This window comes from Penaeus chinensis, chromosome 9 (genome assembly GCF_019202785.1).
Source record: "Penaeus chinensis breed Huanghai No. 1 chromosome 9, ASM1920278v2, whole genome shotgun sequence".
In the NCBI taxonomy this organism is placed as follows: domain Eukaryota; kingdom Metazoa; phylum Arthropoda; class Malacostraca; order Decapoda; family Penaeidae; genus Penaeus; species Penaeus chinensis.
The window spans coordinates 1630328-1637827 of record NC_061827.1 but is presented as its reverse complement, the minus strand read 5'-3'; the positions used below and the strand labels follow the sequence as shown (position 1 = coordinate 1637827).

Genomic DNA, 7500 nt, shown 5'->3' with positions numbered 1-7500 from the left:
AGGGTTGTGAGGTGCCACAGTGTAGTGTAAGCAAGCCAAAGAAACAAGTAGTCATAGATATAAGCAAGCCTGCATTGGATCCATGGTGCCTGGGACAGTATGCGCACGTGTCCACCAGTTGAGATATTAAAAGACTGGAGTGAGTTCCTTTCTCACCCTCAGTAGACCCAGCCACTAGTAAGTCCTGTATTGTAGCTGATGGCCTTGGTCGGGCTTGCAGAGCCGCCGCACGGTCAAAGCAACGAATACTGGCCTGTAGGCTGACTGTGCCCTTGCGCCGTCATCACCTGCACATGAATCCATCGGGAAGCATGAGGAAATGTCGTGAGCACCGCTGCTCTTCGGGAGCACTGGACAGCTCATGCGATCTTCCTTGGACTTGTGTGCTCTGTCTGTGAGCACTTGTGTTCTGAGTTGTGCACGCCAGTTTTGCTTGGTCAGATCCTGGGGATCAAAGAACAAAAGACATGTATACTTGTACATAGCCATATAGACTATATATTAAGTGTTTAAAATGTTGTAAGTGTCTAGTGCTTCTGTTCAGCAACAAAATGTGAGAGTGAAGTGTTAGTGTAAATACTGAGGATGTGGCTCGAGCGATGGTGTTTATACACAATGGAATGTGCCTTGATTGACTTTGCATTTACAAGACTAGGATTGGCTAGACCACTTAATTTGATTGAAGTGATTTCATTAGATATTATTCGGTGTATATAATTTGTCTTTCCTTCTTTACTCTTAGTTGTAAATTTCTCTCTTTGTAACATGAGTGAGCATGGAATGATATATTTTGTTTTCAACACAAAGATGAATGGTGTAGGGACAGGTGCCAGTTTGTACCAGAACTGCTTGTCTCAGGCTGCTATCTCCCACTCAAAAACATTTTCATTATATCTTTCGGGTTTAATCGCCTTTGGGTTTGTATTAAAAACATTGACTACTAAAAATAAATAAATCCTCTTCACTGCATGTCCATAAAAGGATTATATTTATAACTTTATACATTTTTTCATCTTTATTATACTACAAAAAAAATACTACTTATACGCATTAAGTTCATGCAAAGAAAGAAATACTGAATTGCCTTTATAGTCTTCAGAACTTCATATTTCTTTTCAGGGGATCATGTCTTTAAATGAATATACAATATGCTCTTCTTAGGTGCAAGTAGTGCCTTGAGTTCATTATTTGCCGGTGACGAAGGGGTAAAATTATAGATGGATAATGTAGGTTTGATAGTTAGAATACGATTTGGGATACTGGCAGCTATAATGCAGTATTCCCACAGCTGTTGATCATTTCGATTTCCAACTTGTATTCTTTTTGATTTGTTGAAGACCGAGTTTTAATCAACGACCGGTTTAAGTCCGAAGCCTCTTTACTGCTAGACGTCGTCGTGCAATGTCATTGGAATAATACTTGTGGACTTCAAATAGCATCAACAGAAGACATTAAATTAATATTACCTTTATTAGATGTTGCGTAAGGTAAGAATTCATCTGTTCTCTCTTGTCTCATGCAATTGCAGTATTTGGTAATCTGCAACAATTTGAGAGTAAATAACTGTCAGACCACTAAATCATAAACGAATCACGGGGGTCGTGATTATTTTTTTATATAAATGAAAATAATAAAAATGAAAAATAAATAAATGTGGATAATTGGCAAGGTTAACAAAAAGTCCCATGATAATTTTCCCCTTCACCAATTACTCTTGAGTTGAAGTTCCATGAATGATTTGCCACGTGTAATAGCCTGCACACTAAGAAGCCGTAAGCCAAGACACTGTCGGAAGAGGGTGTCGGGTGTCCTTGCGCTGGCATCCTCTGAAATCCAAGGTGAGGCACCACAGTCTCCAAAAGTTCATTCTCTTTCCTTATCGTTTTCTACTTGCCGAGCTGGCTGGCTAGCTCTGGTCAATGAGTTTTGTATGGCGCGAGGTTTACTAGAGTATGTTTCTTGGCATTTAGTTGTCTCCCAGTCCGGGCAGACGCCTGATTGGTCTGCCTGGAAGCAGGCTAGTCCAGCATCCTATAGAGGAGAGGTCAGGAACCGTTCTCCACTTCCATCGAGGGTTGCCAGGCTCTGCACGGGCTTGGGCTCTGCCTCCATCCCGAAATGCAAATTCCAGCAATCTACCGTGAGACAAACCATGCTGTCACTACCTACAATAAATCGTCTATTTTATTGATATTCTCTTCCCTTTAGGATGGAGGCAGTATTACTTGATCTCATTCCCTGGTTAGTGGCAGTAGTCGCTTGGAACCTGTGCTCCCGCTGCCCCCAGAATCCTAGGCCAGCCTAGAGTAGTCCAAGCAACCATCTCCACTTGGGGAGTTGCAATGTTAAGGCGTGATGGCTGCCCCTGTCACCACCACTTCTTGTGCGGCTCCAGAAGGCGGAGTCGCAGGGATGGAAGGCACTCCTCCCTTTGTGTCGGTGCATGAGGGTCAGCCTGGCTTGTGTCTTGGTCCAGCTTGAGCTCTGCGTAGGCCCACTCTTGTGTGCTTATCTGCCGTCCTATTGTCTCCTAAACAGGTGCAGAAGACACCGTGAGATTATAACCAACCGCAACACTCTTAAAGAAAAAAGAAAAACTCGGATGGTGTGGCTACCCATCTAGTTGACTGCCCTGTCACGTGGAGAGCCCTTCAGGTCCCTAGCAAAGAGGTCCTGGTTCCCTCCAGCTCTACTATGATTCCACTTGCCACAAACCAACTACCTCAGTTGATAATGTACAGTTCGTCAAGGTGCGTGTAGTGCGTTCAAGTACTCAAAAGTCCGGTCGGTGACAACCACATTGACCTGGTTCGGGATTGACTGATGTGCTGTTGTAAGGCCAGTTTTGAAGAGACAGCCAGGCCTGGGAAACTGTTAGGTGCTGCAGTTTGTCGTACTCTTAGTTTCCGCATTTAGTACTATATATAACTATTTTGAGTACTGTTTGATTTGGCTGCCAAGTCAAAAAAAAAAAAAGTTGAGGAGACAAGGTGATCATAAACGCAGTAAGTCCCGGACAGTCATAATCGTTTTATTTATTTTCATTTTTATTATTGTTATTATATTTTTGCTGGGGGAGACCAAGGCACTCTCACTTATATGTCAACTACTTGTCATTTACTCATCATCTACTCTTGTCTTCTCTGTGTGCTGTACTTGTCTATTGTACTGTTAAATGTCCAAAGCAAAGCTAGTTTTGCTACAGACTGATTCTAGTGTATAGCGTTCGTATCTATGCATAATAGATGTTTTATTTATTTTTGCTGCCCAATATTTTGTGTCATATATATGAAAACTCAATGTTGCTAGCTTCATGGGGTAAAATAATGACCACTTGAAGTAATGAGATATTTAAAAAAAATTCAAGATACAGAAGCCAATGTGTATGTGTTAAACTGTAAATAGTAATTATAATAATGATAATATTACTTATAAATGTCGTCATAAATGGCTCTCGCTGCAGATGCATTTATGTGACTCGTATTATGTTAGAAAAGCCAAATAAATTACGAGTCTAGTAAATTTTCTCTCTTTCATTTCCTCTCCAGCCTCACGTTCTCCCTTCTCCCGCCATGTCCAGGGAAGTAGAAGTGATGGTTTGTAGGCTAATAAAGGATCCTGTTGTGAATGGCCTAAAGGAATGTTCCCTGTCAACAGTCGACTAAAGGTGAATAAGAATAAACAAAATTATAAGGAAGATGTGAATTCGACAAAGTGATGATGGTAAAATGAACGATAGACACGCAGGAAAAGCATAGAAGAAGGGGATACTAAAAAAAAAAAAAAAAATAAAAAAAAAAAATAAAAAAAACATCAAGAAAGAAAGAACACGAAAAAAATTTTCACAAAGAATAGGGCTTAAAACAAATATGCAGAATTAATATGCCTCCACCATCAAAACTTGAATATTTAATAGGGTAAAGACAATAAATAAATAAAAACATGACGAAAAAAAACACAATGAACAGACAAATAAAATTAGGAAGCACATGTCGATAAACGAAAATGAAAAAGAAAATACAACGAAAAACAATATTCCTCAATAATACAGACAATGGACAACGAACGTATCAACTTGATTCCTAAAAATAATAATAACTGTAAACATTTTTTTTTTTTTTTTTGTCGTTTGCATCATCAAATTCACACGAGGCAGAAATAATCGGACATGATAAAATATTCAATATACGTAGGACTTCCATACAGAACTGATTATAATACGTTGAAGTTCATCGTCACGTCTCTCTAAAATTTAAATAACAGCAAATAAAAAGTGGAAAGTCCACAGAAGTGAAATGTACTTCATTACTCCTTAACCGGTAATTGTTAAGGGAATAAATCATAAATTCGACATGCGAAATTGATTGATAATTGCGGGAAAAATGTAAGCACACACACACACACACACACACACACACACACACACTCACACACACACACACACACACACACACACACACACACACACACACACACACACACACACACATTTAAATATTATATATTAAATATATATATATGTATATAAATTTGTATCTATATATGTATGTATATATGTGCGTGTGTGTGGGTGTCTCAAGGAGAATTTGAAGAAATTGCAAGAATTGCTAGGATGAAATGCTGACAGAGACAGAGAAAGAGAATCATAGAATTAATTAAAGGAAGCACGAAATTTTAGAACTCATGGGGTAAAAAAGAGAAAAAGGAAAAAAAGAAAAAATAAGAAAAGAAAAGAAAAAAAAGAAAGAAAAAAGAAAAAAAGGAATAGCAGAAAAAAAGAAAAAAAAAGAAAAAAAGAAAAAGGAAGATTAGAAGAAAAGAAAGAGAAAAAAGGAAAAAAAGAAAAAGAAAAAAAGAAGAAGAAGAAAGAAATTAACGCCATTTTCTTTAGATTAATATTTAGTGGATACTTCTCTAGTCCAGAGAATTTTTCCTTTTTCGTTTTTTTTTTTTTTTTTTTTTTTTTTTTTTTTTTTTTTTTTTTTTTTACATTAAGACAAAAAAATGAAAAATTGCTTCGGCCCCTTTTCTGAATCGCGAAAAGCGATGAAAGAAGAAAGATAAATGAGAGATGAGACAATCGTTTTTTTTTTTTTTTTTTTTTTTTTTTTTTTAATACATGTAGATGTTAAAAACACGAAAAAATAGCCAAATTTTTTGTCGCTAAGGATTCGAACTAGTGTTGAAGGAGGCTTCGAAGATAATGATAAACCTTCTTACGTCTGCGCTATTTTCCGGCTGTTTTGTACATTTTCCGGATCACTAAATATGAATAAAGCTGAAAGGTTAAAGAGAGGCCATGTTTGTCACTAATTTATTTATTGAGAATTTTCTGCCACGTCAACATCAAAGATCATTAGGGTAAGTGAGTTAAGGATTTGGATAAGTAGACAGATGAAGAAGAATATTCTGATAGACATTTTTTTTACTTACGGCCTATTTTACGGCTATTATGTATAGGAATTAAGTAGAATGATAAATCAAATTTTTTAATATATGAAAATACTAAAAAAAACACCAGGGGAAAAAAAGGAAGCTAAGTTTGTTTCATCTAAGGATTCGAACCAGCGTTCCGAGGATACGAAACGGCCTATTCGCACAACATTCTGATAGACATTTCTTACTTGTGCGATATTTAAAGGCTATTATGAATGTTTCCTGAATCGCCAAATAGGAAGAAAGTAGAATGATAATTTAAAGTTTTTTATATATATGAATATAGTAAAAAAAAAAATATATATATATATAGAAAAAAAGGAAGCCAAGTGTGTTTCAACTAAAGATCAGAACCAGTGCTCCAAGAAGAATTCGAAACGGCCTATTCGCCCAACGTTCTGATAGACATTTCATACTTATCCGCCATTTTAAGGCTATCATGTATGTTTCCTGAATCGCCAAATAGGAAGAAAATAAAATGATAATTCAAATCTGAGTTGTTCTTTTTAATACGAAAAACGGAAAAAAGAAGCCAAGTCTGTTTTAACAAAGGATTCGAACCAGTACTCCAAGAAGGACTTGAAACGGGCTATTCGCCCAACGTTCTGATAGACATTTCCTACTAATCCGCTATTTTAAGGCTCTTAGGTATGTTTCCTAAATCGCCGTATAGGGAGAAAGTAGAATGATAATTAAAAATGAGTATTTTTTATTTCAAATATATGAAAATAGTAAAAACATCAAGGAAAAAAGAGGAAACAAGTTGGTTTCCTCCAAGGATTCGAACGAGTGTTCCAAGAAGGATTCGAAACGGCCTATTCGCACAATGGCCTGATACACATTTCTTACTTATGTGCCGTTGTTCAGGCTAGTTTACACATATAGGCAAATAGGACATGAAAATAAAATCCCTCTGCAATATTTTCCCCTCCTGTCTCTGTCTTCTCGTCCCCCTACAGAGTCTGAAAAGGAAAGATTTCCACGTGACACGAATTTCAATGTAAACAAACAACCTCAGTGCTTCGTCAGGCTTTGTGAAAGGAAGAAATAATTATCGTTTTTATTACTCTCTGACGTGTTAAGTATGGATATGATATTGTAGAACTGTTTTAGGACTTTGTTTTGACGTTCAAGAAACTTCAGTCATGGGAGAAAATCTAAAAATAAGGATGATAATAGTAATAATAAATATCTGTCAAAGTAAGCTTATCAACTGAGTCCCTTTTCGTGATGGCGTTTATTTCTTTTTATATTTGTGTCTGTGTGTATGTCTGTTTTTCTGTGTCAGCGTGTCTATGTTTATGTCTGTCTATATCTTTGTCTGCGTCTATGTCTGATTATTTCTGTGTCTGTGTTTGTGTTTGTTAATATGTCTATGTCTATGTTTGTTTCTGTGTATGTGTGTGTGTTCATGTCTGTGCTTATGTCTGGTAATATTTGTCTGTTTGTGTCTATTTCTATGTCAGTGTCTGTGTTTATGTCTGTGCCTATGTGTGTTTGTGTGTTTATTTCTGTCTGTCTGTGTTTATGTCTCTTGTTGTCTATGGTTGATGGTTGTTTGAAAGTCAATGTTATTTTCAATCTACAATTAATTGGTTTTATTAGTGTTATATTTTTTATATAATTATTTTATTTATTTCTTATATATAGTTATAATTATTAACCTTTGGAATTTAGGTCTGGTCATTTGAATTTTTATGTTTAAATTGATTAGAGTCAAAGGGTTAATGAGACTTCATTAATTTACAATTATCATAAGGAATTTGGAAGCTTTTTTTTTTTTTTTTTTTTTTTTTTTTTTTTTTTTTTTTTTTTTTTTTTGTTCTTGTTCTTGTTCTTGTTCTTAGCATGAAACGAAAATTATTTTCAATAAGCTTAATATTGCATTTATGTCTTTGCAAGATTCCAGTTATATAGTATAGGAAGTTCAAATGGGTTGCAGACATATTTAGTTCAACTCTATAAACATTTTAATGACATAGAAAATTTGAGAACTTTGCTTTAAAGAAGGGATTTTTTTTATTAATTCATTCATTTATTTATTACTAAAATTGCTAAAAATTT

General features: G+C 35.7%; 2 protein-coding genes across 4 annotated transcripts in view; both read left to right on the top strand.

Annotated features, from left to right (window-relative positions):
• The window catches only part of LOC125028545, a 20040-nt gene extending 16518 nt beyond the window's left edge, over positions 1-3522 (top strand). For all 3 annotated transcript variants that reach the window (XM_047617925.1, XM_047617922.1, XM_047617924.1), the window contains exon 6: positions 1-3522. This exon is cut by the window's left edge and continues 331 nt beyond it. The gene's annotated coding sequence lies outside the window, so the exon portion shown is untranslated.
• A 2926-nt stretch (positions 3523-6448) lies between these two features.
• Positions 6449-7500, top strand: part of LOC125028516 (tudor and KH domain-containing protein-like) — a 10525-nt gene continuing 9473 nt past the window's right edge. Inside the window, exon 1 of the mRNA XM_047617865.1 lies at positions 6449-6636. The gene's annotated coding sequence lies outside the window, so the exon portion shown is untranslated. The remainder of the gene's footprint in view (positions 6637-7500) is intronic.